The sequence below is a fragment of the Globicephala melas genome, chromosome 10 (genome assembly GCF_963455315.2).
Source record: "Globicephala melas chromosome 10, mGloMel1.2, whole genome shotgun sequence".
Lineage (NCBI taxonomy): Eukaryota > Metazoa > Chordata > Mammalia > Artiodactyla > Delphinidae > Globicephala > Globicephala melas.
The window spans coordinates 61,735,984-61,749,483 of NC_083323.1; the positions used below are offsets into that span (position 1 = coordinate 61,735,984).

The 13,500-nt window shown below is 44.0% G+C and overlaps 1 protein-coding gene across 8 annotated transcripts in view; it reads left to right on the forward strand.

The window, feature by feature from the left end:
• Window positions 1-13,500, forward strand: part of SLC11A2 (solute carrier family 11 member 2) — a 56,850-nt gene that overhangs the window by 14,099 nt on the left and 29,251 nt on the right. For 4 of the 8 annotated variants that reach the window (XM_060306740.1, XM_030835065.2, XM_060306744.1 and 1 more), the window contains exon 1: window positions 5,870-5,966. The exons of 2 other annotated variants lie outside the window; for them this stretch is intronic. The gene's annotated coding sequence lies outside the window, so the exon portion shown is untranslated. Of the gene's footprint in view, window positions 1-5,869; window positions 5,967-6,439; window positions 6,586-13,500 lie in introns of those variants that run through there. 2 more of the 8 variants (XM_060306743.1, XM_060306747.1) reach the window with 2 other exon arrangements.

Consider the following 13,500-nt stretch of genomic DNA (forward strand, 5'->3'; position numbering starts at 1 on the left):
GGGGAAAGAGGCTACAGAGAGTAGCCCTCAAGACTCATCCTCAGGAAGGTGAAATGGTGCTGGGGCTGTGAAGGGATGCTGCCAGCCTTGGAGTCCTCCCTGAGGATACAGGAGTGAACAGGACAAAGTCCTGGCCCTCAAAGAGGATTAGAGACAAACAGGCAAAGCAATTCCATGGGATAGTGCTACGGGAAAGGGAAGAATACACTATAGGGTGTCACAGAAGACATACCTCACTCAGATATTGGGATCACAGAGGTCTTTCTGGAGGAAGGAACATCTAAAGTGAGACATCAATGGTGAGTAGGAGTTAGCTAGATGAAGGATGGACAGAGCAAGAATGTTGCAGCATAGGCACAATATGTGAAAAGACAGGAAGGGAAAAGAGAACATTGGTGCATTTGGGGAATAAAAAATATGGCGAGCATCCTTATGAGGCTGGTATTGTACCCAGTTCAGATAAAGAAATGGAACACAAAGATTTAATAATTTACCCATGGTTTCTCAGTTGGCTTGACCTGGAATCCAGGTCTATTTTACCCTTAAGAGGCTGTTCTTTTTACTCTAACCTGTCCCATGAATGTCTCTAATGCTGAGTGGGTCCCCAGTATTATTACGTTGAAACTGCAGACAGATTGTTTCGAATTAGAAGACGACAAAGGAGTGAACCTAAGGAATGCCTACATGTAAGGAGTAGGAGGAAGAAAAGTCCCAGTTGAAGGTAGTAGGGAAAGAGCAATTCAAACGACCCAAAGAGCAGAGTGTGATGGAAGCCGAAGAAAGAGTTGTAAGTGGAATGGTAGCACCTTTCAAATATGGAGAAAGTTGAAGAGTTCGTGGGTTCTGACTCTACTTGGCAATGATGATCTCAATTAGCTAACGAGAAAGTAATTTCTAGGGTGGATCACAAAATGGTGGAAAAATGAGTGTTAAGGAAGTAGAGGAGTGCAGATCACTTTTTCAGACACATTAATTTCCGGATACAGAAAGTAGTAGGATGGGAAGCCAACTCCAAGATGGAGGCAGTATGTTTATTAGGAAGTGATCTTGGGATAGACACTAAGGGAAGGGAAGGAAGCAGTCTGCACAGGAGAAGTTGAGCTGTGATACAGGATAAAGGCTTAGCCAACCTTCAGAGCTGTCCCGGTTGGGATGAGAGGGATGAATCTTTACATTCCCACATAGATCAGTCATTTGATGTGGGCTGCCTGAGAAAGGGGCCTGACGTGAGGCCTGAGGCCAGCAGCATCCCCACTCCAAACAGGGGTAATAAGTCCTTCTTTCTCAAAGGGGATCCTTCCTGTGCATTCCAGCATTATCACAGGGAAGAATATTTTCAGGATAGAGGAAGACTCAATTTTGGAAACAGAAACATAAATATAAACAGATATAGCCTAGTTATTTGTCTTCATTGCCTGACAGCCATAACATATTAAAAAATGGGGTAATATATTTATGGAACACCTCCTATGTATCTGGCTTTTGTTAGCACCTGGTGTACAAAGATAAGATAATCGCCCCTATTGAGAAGTTCACATTTTAGTGGGAGAAGAAAGCACACAAATATTAACCCACTAAGGGGCTGTGCTTATCTTATTTGTGTTGTATCTGTACCACCCATCCTCTGCCTGGTGTGTAGTTATTTTCAATAAATATATTCAGAATGAGTTGGGGCTAGAGTAGAGTAAGGAGTGTTTGGGTAGCAGACAGAATGTAGAGCTAATGCTGCCTGGAGGAGTCAGGGAATGCTCCAACACGGGGATATTTTAGTGGAAGCTATAACAATAGCAGTAACTACAACAATAATGAGTTTTCCAGGTAAGGAAGGTATATGGCTGTTAGCGTAACTGACGCCATCTTGACCCTTACAGTTCCTCTTGTCCTTCCCCTGACCCAACCCAGGACTGTACTGTGCCGTGAATCACTTCCCTGTTACCAAGTGGTTTGTAGTTAATAGATATTTTTTTATAATCATTAGGAGCAGGTGGCCCCGATGCTCTGTTGGTCCCCAAACAATGACGACAACCTTCGCTGATGTATTCCCTTGAGACTTGTTACCCATTCATAAATCTTGGCTTAGGAATGCACATCCTGTTTCGAGCACCTACCCCCACACCCTAGGTTAACTGTAAAATTGTCCCAATGGCCCTTTGGTGGTGTGGAGCGCAGTTGCGAATGCCTCTGGATCGTTATTTGCCCAATCCCACCCTGTGAGTAAGTTACCATATAATAAACTGATCCATTGATTATATGGAGCTGCCTGCCTTGCTTTTCTGTCTCGAGGTGCTTTCTCAGTTTGATGGGCACTTTTTGTTGCCTGCGTCCTCCGACAGAAAGGGAGGGTTGGAAGGAGTGAATTTCAGACAGTTGTTTCAGGGAAAACAAAACCATGAAAAAGAATACTTGGAGAATGGATGGGAGGTGACTATGGGAGGAAAAGTCTCCTATTTAAATAAAGAGCACACATGATGCAGATACATATTCACATCTATTTAGAAATCAGTTGGCTATCGTGGTAATGTGGAATGCTCAGTGAATTTACATTAATAGGATTTTATAAAAGAGATCATTTCCGAGCTAGAGATTTGAATGGAAGGGAATTGTTTTAGGTGTGTAAGATGGAGGCATTATGGTATGGTAGTTGGAGTGCTGGCTCTTGCATCTAACCAATTTGTGTTCAAAGCCTGGCTCTGTCACTAACTTGCTGTGTGTCTTTAGGCAAGTTACTTAACCTCCCTTAGACTCAGGCTCCTAATATGCAAAATAAAGATTACAGTTCTTGCCTCACAAATTTATTGCGAGGATTAATTCCTGTTTATAACGTGTTAAATATGGGGTTTGATACATAATAAGAATTCCATTAATGTTGCCAGTTACTATAAGTGAACAGTGGGGATCTAGTAGGAAAGAGTGGAGTGTGTACGTTGGGAGCAATTCCTGAGGCAATAGAGGGGGCTATGGTAGAGTCTCATTGTAAAATGCATTCCTATTTTGGAAGTCCTAAACCAAAATAGGGCCTTTTCCTGCAACAGGTTAGTTCATGGGTGATTTCATATTTCTTTTTTTCTTCTACTTTCCCATGAAGGGGAACAAATTGAGCCCCAATCTAAGGCGTTTTTTTTTGTTTTTATTTTTTGCAATACGTGGGCCTCTCACTGTTGTGGCCTCTCACTGTTGTGGCCTCTCCCGTTGCGGAGCACAGGCTCCGGACGCGCAGGCTCAGTGGCCATGGCTCATGGGCCCCGCCGCTCTGCGGCATGTGGGATCCTCCCGGACCAGGGCACGAACCCGTGTCCCCTGCATCGGCAGGCGGACACTCAACCACTGAGCCACCAGGGAAGCCCTCTAAGGCAGTTTTGCCTTAGGGAACTTGTCTGCTGTAGAACAAGGACAAAGAGATAGGTCAAGTTGTAATGAGATGACTTTTAGTACTTGAATGAAGAGATCTTCATCTTGGGTCGAGGACAGAAGATCCATAGTTCCTTCTACTGACTCTATGGCTGTTCTGTGTAGGCACTAGAGCCTCTTGCTAGAAGATGGATATGAATTGATTGCTGCTTTTCTTTCTTTTCTATTCTAACGTAATTTTTTCTATCACATTTATTGCATATGTTTTTTAAGCAGATTTTCCTTAAAACTACCAGAAAACTTCCTGAAGCCAGCAAGGTCCTCCTTCCAGTATCCTACCCATTCTCCTCACCCCACTCCAATGCCTCTCCTTTCCAGCTTTGCCTCCAGCTGGCGTACTAAACTATATTTGTCTGAGGCAAATTCCACGCCCCCCCCCCTTTTTTTTTCCAGCTCCTCTCTTCCTGGATTGAGAAATCCTGGCTTGCTCTGGATTTTTTTTTTTTTTTTTGTCAGTCTCAGGTGTTTTTTCTTTTTCCCTTTGACATCAGGAACAGAGTCCTGGGTTTGTGTGGCTTTGTTGTCCACCTGTGGATCACTGATTGACCAGGCTGATGCCAGCGGGTCCTTCCGATCCCAAGGGATGGACTGGTTGGCATTTTCACCCATACTCTGAGACTGCCTATAATTGCATTGGTGCTGCACATACCTATGTGGAAAATATCTGGACTGTCAGGCTTGGGGTTAATTGGTTTCAGCTTACGTCTCAGGGGAGCAGAGTCCTAGTGCACATGCAGCCCTGGTTCAAGTGCCCAAACCAGCTTCCCTCCAAGGGGAGTAGCGTCCTGAAGGAAAGCAATTCCTTTTTCTCCACCCGTTTCAACCACTGGCACACACAGGCCTGCCTCTAGCTCCTGTGAAATGAGACAGAGATGAAATCTTAGAATAAAAGTTTTCAAATGCAATTCATTGTTCATCAATACCCAGGAGTGGCAGGTATATATGCTTCCCTTTTCATGAGAGGTCAAAGATGAAATTTATGCTTTGAAGGGTGTGGTTTGCTTCTTGAAATTCCATGCGGTGTCTTTAACAATGTGCTGCCCAGAGCAGCCTAAAGTGCCCTTATCTAACCAAGGGAGGCACATTTGTCTGCATATATAGAGGCAGGAGACAGGAGCCGGCACTGGGAAAAGTTAAACCCAGCCTGCACAATGAAGAAACAGCTTAAGAAGGAGGCAGCTCCACACATAGAGCTAAGTAAGTAGCCAGCAAGTAAGTATGCAACAGCCCAGGGAAGTTGCCCACCTGAGCAGACCTGGAACGAGAGAAGGATGGCTCCAGCCATGTTATTTTCTAGTTGCAGTAAAAGTCCCCAAAGGAAAGGTTCTGGTCTGGAGGGACTTCATCAAGCCTTTCTGAAACTCCCCATATGTGCTGTAGAGAGATTCTCAGAACTAATTTGTGCATTTTCTTTTCTCTCTAGGAGAAATTCTGTATGGAAACTAGCCTGTACCAGATAACTGATGAAGCTCAGCCCAGTTTTTTTGGGTCCTTGAATTTGTTTTTACTTTGTACTTTATTTGGATTTTCCTTTTTGCAGTTTACTCTCCTTTCCTCTTGTCTTGGACTCTTTTACCAACTAATAAAAATTTCTCCTAGCAGTTTTTACAGGAAGAAAGATGTTGGAGGGGTTTATGCTTTTCCTCTCTAGGCCTATGACTTGGTTAGATAAGCTTGGTTACCTTTAATGAAAGCAGTTATGGGGGCGATGGGGGGCGCGGGGAGAGGGGTGTCTAAGAATGTTTCTGTTAGCTCTAAACGACATTGTAGAAAATTAGGGTGGTTAGTCAGACTATTTTCTCCACTCTAAAGCACCACAAGTCTGGTCATCATCTTCAGAGAAAGACTCTGGTATGTGAGATTGAAACTGCGGATGGAGTGGGACTACTTTTGGGTAGATGGAGAATAAAGTTTGGGGGAAGAAGTGAGGCAGCTGCGTAGGAGAGCGGAAAACAATTCATTACCGAAGCTTGGGAATAGGGCAACTGATGCAGCCGAAATGGCTGCACTAGCTTATGTTTCGCGGTTCCTCCCAGGTGTGGGGTGCTGTTGGTGGGGCAGCAGATACTATGATGTGGCTCTGGGGCCGAGAGGAAATGGTCCTGCCAGGTGGCTATACTTTGTAGGATGGAGCTGTATCTCTCACAGAGCCGCGTCTCAGAAGAAATGATCTTGATTTCCAGGACCTAACGTGAGGCCGCGGCGAATTACAGCCGGAAACTTACGTGTCTGCAGGTTGCCAGCGGGGTGGAAGACTCCAACCCACACTGTGGGTTGGACCAGCGCGAGCCCTAGCTCTGCAGGAGACAGCTCCCGCCCGGGCCGCCGTGGCCCCGCCTCCAGCCTGACCTGGGGAGGGCGGAGCCCCGGAATTTGCCGTCGGCCCGCCTTGCTCGCCGGCAGCCGAGGGGAATACGGAGAATCCAGCCAATAGGAAGGTGCAGCTGCGGTCCTGTCGGCCAATCGCGGGGCGTGTAGGGGGTAGGCTGGCGTGGCACTGGTTCCAGGGGTATGGAGCCTCTGGCGCGGGGACAGACTGTCAGGTGGTTGCTGAGCCGGTAAGGTGGGGTGCAGGGCAGGTCAGAGGTCACGCGGACGCCCGGCTTTCCCCGGGTTCCCCGGATGGAGGGCTGCCCTGGGAGCTGGCGCCGGGGCCAGAATGGGGCGTGCGGGGCGCCGAGCGGGGCTGCGAGGGGCGGCACGGGCTTTGAGGGCCTGGGCGCGGGGTCCAGATGGAGCCGCATTATTCGAAGGAAGACCGAGAGGAGGGAGCGGGGGGGGCGGGAAGAAAACGCCAGAGGTTGCAGCGGCCTCACCCCTTTCCCTTCGCGGCCTAAGAGAAATGGCCGAACCCCCGGCCGGACCAGCCGCGGGGCCGGGACCCGTGATCGACGGTGCGCTGACCCCGTTTCACGCCGCGGAAGAGGCCGACGGCCACGGGGCAAGGTCCCCGCGGCCGCCTTCTTATCTGCGGAGACCTGGCGCCCGTCTGCTCCCTGGGCTTCCCTTCGCCCCACTTCAACAAAAGAATTCATTTTACTTCAGCCGACATCCAGGGAGCGCCTTCGTGTGAGGGGCCTGGGCAGGCCGCTGAGTACTTGTGTGTAGATTGGTTTTAGGGCTGTTTGTGCAGCCTCCAGGCTCCAGGCACCTTTGTAGGGGGCATTATTGTGCACGGTATGTGAGTGGGGTGGCAGCTCTCCATTTGTTTGGTTTCATATGTCCCTGCTTTTAAAGCTATGCTAATTTTTTTGATGTTACGCCTTTGGGTTCATTTTCACTTGGTTTCCCCAAATTCCCTTCATATATCAGATTATTTCAAAGAGCATCATTGGGGGAGAAGTTGGGGAACCTGGGCTTGGAATTTCCTGTGTGTCAAGTGATGATACTCTCATATCGTGCACTGCTTTCAAAGGAGCGTTATGAAGTTAAGGGAATGTGACATCTCTTTAAAGTGAAAAGCAAAAGCAAAAATTATATGGAAGGGGAGGCAAGAGGAGACGGGTTTCCAGAGGTCATAATTCTAGTGAATATTGGTGAAACCAGGGGACACTGTGTTTCTACCTTGACTCCAGTGGAATCTGAACCCCGACTAGTTTGCAGCACTTCTTGGCTCTGTAAACCTTTGAGCAAGGTGCTTCTTTGTTCTTTTGTTTCCACATACTTAAAATGGGGGTTGATAATATCAATCTTAAAGAGTTGGTGGTGAGTATTAAATGTGTTAATATTCTTAAAGTGCTTAGAACAATTCCTGGCATTTAAGAGTTTTATTATTACCTACAAGTACCTTCTTCCCCCTAAAAGATTCCACACTAAAAGAATTCTGACCTTATTACTTATCCTTCTTCAAAATCCTGTGAGCCTATTGCCAATGAACCCTTAGGCCTGTTTTCCATCCACGTCATTCATGATCTGAGGCTATAGTATAGTTAACGTGTGACTAGAGGTTTTCTGCTGGGTGTTTATCATTAAATAAGGTTGGAAACTTCCTCTATACAGTACTGGGTCTGTCCATGATAGCTGTGTTGGGTAAATGAAAACTTCTTTGACTGTTTAGTTTTTCATTGGATGATATTTCATTTACAGTCTTGGCCTAGACACAGTTTTTTTTGGACCCAATACCAAAAAGGCCATGATTACAGCATTCTTGGTTTCTCATGTTTCCCGGATGGCTGGGACTTGGGCGGGGAATTTCTGGGCAGCCTGGCAGCACTTCTGGTAGTGAATGGGGAAGCTTCTAATCTTCCCCATTCTAATTCTAATTCTAATCTAATCTTCCTCTACTGTTAGGAAATCAGCGGTGATCCCTTGGAATACTCCACAGAGCTCCTAAGCAGCTTTGGTTCAGTTTTGACTCAGTGAAGTGAAGGTTAGAGGTTAGAGAGTCGTATCTATTGATACAAAGCAGCATCTTTTCTACTTGACCTATAGTGCTAAGAGCTTGGGTGGGCGCTGTGGAATCAAAGACATCTTTATTCCCTGTTTCCTTACTGTGTATATCTGCTGCCATACTTATGCCCTTTCTGTGAGCTTAAAAGTCCCTCTCAGATTCTCTTGGTACTGTCCGGAAGGTTCTAATGGAAGACTTTTTTGTCTTCCAAGAAAGCTGCTGTTTATATAGGTAGCATTACTGGGAACTAATCACAAAATGAGAAACTTTGAGTTTACTAAAAAGAACATCGCTTACTGCACAGTCTTGCTGGCCTAGTTTGACTGAAGTACACATAGTGTGAGTTTAGTTATTTAGCTTTGGAGTAAGATAGTTTAGTACTTGTATAAGGTTGAAAGTTGGATGTTGGCTTGGTGAGAGTGGAGGACAGTGTCTTTGTGAAACCTCTGTGCTTTAATAAGGACAGGGAGTGACACCTTTAAAGAGTTGAGTGTTTGAGGCAGAAAGGGAAGACCTTTTGCCTTAATATTGTTGTCATCTTTATCATGTGAGTCCCTCTGGTTTTAATAAAATATTTTGGAAAAGAAGAGGCAGGGAGTATTTGACTGTACCAAATGTAAGGAGTTAGAAGTCCTAGATCCTTGTTGTCTCACCCATCCGATGCCATTTATTCTTTTGATAATTTAACAGACATGTATTGAACAATTAACATTTATTGGCCCCTGGAGACACAAAGACAAGGCCTCCGGGTATCATCAGGAATATCATGGATATAATAAAACAACAATGTATTATGAACTATAATAACATCAGAATGGAATATAAAACAGTTGGCCAGGGATGATAAAAATATATTTATTGTCTAATTCCTCTTCCACTTTTTAAAAAATTAATTTATTTATGGCTGCGTTGGGTCTTTGTTGCTATGCGCAGGCTTTCTCTAGTTGTGGTGAGCGGGGGCTAGGCTTCGTGTGGTGCGCAGGCTTGTCATTGCGGTGGCTTCTCGTTGTGGAGCATGGGCTCTAGGTGCGCGGGCTTCATTAGTAGTGGCACGTGGGCTCAGTAGTTGTGTCTTGCGGGCTCTAGAGCTCAGGCTCAGTAGTGGTGGCGCATGGGCTTAGGTGCTCCGAGGCATGTGGGATCTTCCCAGACCATGGCTTGAACCTGGGTCTCCTGCATTGGCAGGCAGATTTTTTAACCACTGCGCCACCAGGGAAGTCTTCCACTTTTAATTTAAGGTCAGAGTAACTTACATTTTTTAGTGTAAGGACCAGTTCCCAGTAAAGACTTAAATTAGGAAATTAGGGTTCTCAGGCTTGTCTTTGTGCTTATTGCTAGTAGGTCATCTTGTGTGGGTTATTTTTGTTTGTTTTGGTCCCATTTATCACTAACAATCAAGCGTCTATTAAAATTCCTAGGTAATGAAAGGAGGCTACACGTTAACTATTGAACTTGTAGCAGGTTCCAAAGAGCAGAAGGAGGCATGTATGAGGCTGGAGAATCTTATATGTATTGTCTGTCTTTACAGACAGTTTTTCTTTGCTTTAAGCAAAGAAACATTGAGGAAGATATGTACTTAAAATTGTTAGGGTCAGTCTGCATTGGGGGGACAGTATCTGTCATTGGAATAAATAAGTTGAATGTAATCTAATAATAATCTTTCTTCACATTTGCCAGAGAACAGCTACTTAAGCAAGTATAAGGGCAAAGCACTTTTTTTCTGAGGCAAGAAGTGGGTATAGACTGATTTAATAGACTTTCTTACTTCATTGTAAAGAGGTCTTTGAAATTTTCACAGAGCTCGGAGTTGTGTTCCGGGGTAGATGTGTCACGCCAGGAGGCCAGGTTGGGCCGCGAAAGGGAAATGCAGTGCTGTAAACTTCAGGTTGGGAGGAAATCGGGGGAAGCCTCACACTGTGAGAGTCGGGAGGAACAAAGACCAAGATATAGTTTCTGGAAGTAAGATATTAGTGACCCTGGTGTGTGAGCAGTCAAGGAGATTTGAAGCTGGCTAAGCCTCAGAGCTCTGAGCAGAGAAAGTGAAGAGCTCTATTTAACGGGTATTAATTGGGCCCTTGTAATTCTGAAGTCTCTGGTTGATGGGTGATATTTTTGTCTAAAAGTTCAGTACTTCTTGACAGCCTGGCCACGTTTCTCCCCACCGTTATCATCTTTGACACCCAGGCAGCCGGTTTTATTATCAACTGTACTCTTCCTCCCCTTATCTTACCCCCTCTCTCCTCTTCTTGCTGCTTAAGATTTTCTCTTTCTCTTCTTTCTTTATCATTAGATGTTCTCCATGTCAGGTTTTCCTTTCAACCGTCAAACAGATTTTCAAAAGTCTAACTCAGGTGGAAGTAGCAAACTTGATGCTGAGCTGAAAATTGTAGTTCTCTGGTAGACTAAGGGAGGTGTCTCCAATTTTGAGATTACTACTATGGAATACAAAGTCAGTAACATGAACAGTCTGTCTCAGTGGCCATTGTGCCAGAGAGAGAGAGAGAGAGAGGATCTGATGTGTGTTAAGCACATTGTACAATAGCAACACTGTTTGTACTTTATGAACTGGGTGTGCTTGTGTGACTTTCAGCTTACCGAAATATTACTCACTTAGGTAGAGGGGATTAGAGTTTCCAGGCCTTTTTCTTAAACTAAAGGGTATTAGAGTTTCCAGGCCTTTTTCTTATACTAACACCAGAGGGGCTTTTCGCTTTGTTCTTGTCAGGAAGTAGATGTAATCTGTCTCCAACCTTTTTTTCATTTTGTCATTTTATATCAAATTCATTTTAATGAGAGAAAAATAGGATTATTTTTTATTCAAATTGAAAAAATAATTCCAAACTTCACATCCTCAATTATAATTTAGAAATTCACATGGCTTTTCTAAGCTGTTTCTCTCCCATCATCCCCAGTGGGGGCAAATTGAGTTTTGGAATTAATTAGATGTATATCCTGATGGAAAGACTCGGAAATTGGTGCTTCTTTATTGACCTGGAATGGAAAAACAGAGGAAGTAATAATTTCTCATTTTAAAAAATGGCTAGTAATATTCCTTATTAAAATACGTAGGGTTCAGACAGCAGTTAGATCTGTTTGAACCACTGAATATTTCAGTTTTGTTGACTCCCAGTCATCAGGGGCAGGAGCTCACCTTCATGAAGAACATCTTGCACAGCATAGATGTTAGATGAACAGTCATGATTTAGTAGGAATATCAAGTGCTTTAGCCTTAAAAGTAGACCTTTAGAGAAAAGGGAATTTTAGAAGGATCTGGAAATCTTTACATTTTCTTCAAAACAAATGGAATTGTTTTTTTTATCACAGCTCCTTTTTATTCTCTAATAAACAACTTGGGGATCACTTTTTAAAGCCTGTACATCTGGCAGTTTCCACTTTGTCACCAGCATGGCACTGAACGTTGGCTGAGGAAACATCAACAGGGAGAAGAGATGGCTTTGGCAGCAACTTTAAACATTCCTGTTCACATTTTTTTTTTTTTTTTGCGGTACACGGGCCTCTCACTGTTGCGGCCTCTCCCGTTAAGGAGCACAGGCTCCGGACGCGCAGGCTCAGCGGCCATGGCTCACGGGCCCAGCCGCTCCGTGGCATGTGGGATCTTCCCGGACCGGGGCACGAACCCGTGTCCCCTGCATCGGCAGGCGGACTCTCAACCACTGCACCACCAGGGAAGCCCTTCCTGTTCACATTAATCAATTGATTCCATGCACACTTCTCTAGTTGCCTCTATGAAACTTCTTTTCCTACTTAATGTTGTCTCTGATTTTATTTATACAAGGTGGGGGGAGGAAAAAAGGGGAGAGGAATTAGAGGACTGTTCAAAGACATTTCTCTCCGAAACTTAAAATTAATTTTAGGGAGACCTTTACAACAATGAACGCAGTTCTAAAATCAGTGAAATGGTTTGTGGTGCCTTTGCTCTCTGTAGAAGAATTTTATAAGAAAAAAATTAATTTAAATTCAAACTTCTTTTTAACCATAGGGGGAAAACGTTTAAGTTGAAGTTATATATGTGCTTTAATACTCAGTATTTCATACTTCCTTGGTGGCAATTTTTTTTTTTTTTTTTTTGCCGGCACGCGGGCCTCTCACTGCTGTGGCCTCTCCCGTTGCGGAGCACAGGCTCCGGACGCGCAGGCTCAGTGGCCATGGCTCACGGGCCCAGCCGCTCCGCGGCATGTGGGATCTTCCCGGACCGGGGCACGAACCCGTGTCCCCTGCATCGGCAGGCGGACTCTTAACCACTGCGCCACCGGGGAAGTCCTCTTGGTGGCAATTTTAAAAACTGATTTGGGCTATCCAAATTGTTCTTCTAGAGTTCTTGTAAATGATAAGAGAACACATGGAATTATTATTAATTAAATGTTCGGCATTTATTATAGCTAGTATGTGTTTGGGGTGGTATAATTGTTTATTTTGATATAATTTCAGACTTACAGACGAGTTGCAAGAATAGTATTAGGGAATAAATGCTTTCAGGATAGGGTGATATGATAGTAGTAAGCAGCAGGTGCTTTGGGGGAACATGAAAGAGGGCCGTTTAACCCAAATTAGGGAGTCAGGAAACACTTTCCTGAGGAGAATTTTTCTAATTCTTTGCATTCAGGTGAAACTTCCAAATCACAATTTCAGAGCTTGGTTGTTTGCACACTGAGTCAAAGTATAGTAAGTTAAGCTTGAGGCCATATATGCCTGCTAACCAGACGGCTTCAGATCTCTGATTGTGCATTGTGAAGCTTTATCAGAGAGAACTGGTAAGTCCCTGAAGTGTTCATTGAGAAACTGAACGTCCCTGAGGTGTTCGTTGAGAAACTGAGTAAACCTATGTGACCTTTATGTTTTAAAAAAATAAACAATACAGGTACATGGTAAAAAAAATTTTTTTAAGTGCAAAACCGTATACAGTGTATATTCAGTGAGAGGTCTTCCTTTTCTCCTGACCTCTTTTGTGCTCCCCCACTGCTTCCTCTTAGGGACGGCAATACCAGTTTTTGGCATGTCCTTTGGATATCGTCTGTACATGTATGTGTGTATTCTCTCTCTCTCTCTCTCTTTCTCTCTTTTTTGCTACATAAATGATAGCATGCTGTTCTATAAACTGGGTTTTTAACTTCACAGTATATCTTGGAGATTGTTTCCTATTAATCCATATAGATCTGCCTTATTTATGGCATTCCATCCTATAAATGTACTAGGTTGTTTCAGTCTTTTTACACTACAAACAGTGCTGTGGGAAATATTCTTGCACATACTTCCTGTGGGACTGTTTCTTTAGTATGCATTCTTAGAAATGGAATTGCTGCGTCAAAGGATATGTAGGCTTTTGACATTTAGACAGAAAATGTAATTAGCATTCTTATCTTTTAAATAGTCTTACAACTTTTGAGAAGGAATCAGATAAAATAGTTATTACATTGAACCATGAGTGCCATGTTTTTCCTGCTGTCGATTGCTGTTCGAGAGGAGGAAACTTACTGGCTTTAAGAAAAGGTGACACTTAGTGATTGGGGGTGAGCTAGAATATCAAAGCAGTGTTAATCATAGTTATCAGAGTACTGCTGGATTGATTCTTGTTGCTTGTATCTCCACTTGATCTTTTTCTTTTTTTTTAATTTTCTTTTTATTTATTTATTTTTGGCTGATTTATTGGGTCTTTGTTGCTGCGTGCGGGCTTTCTCTAGTTG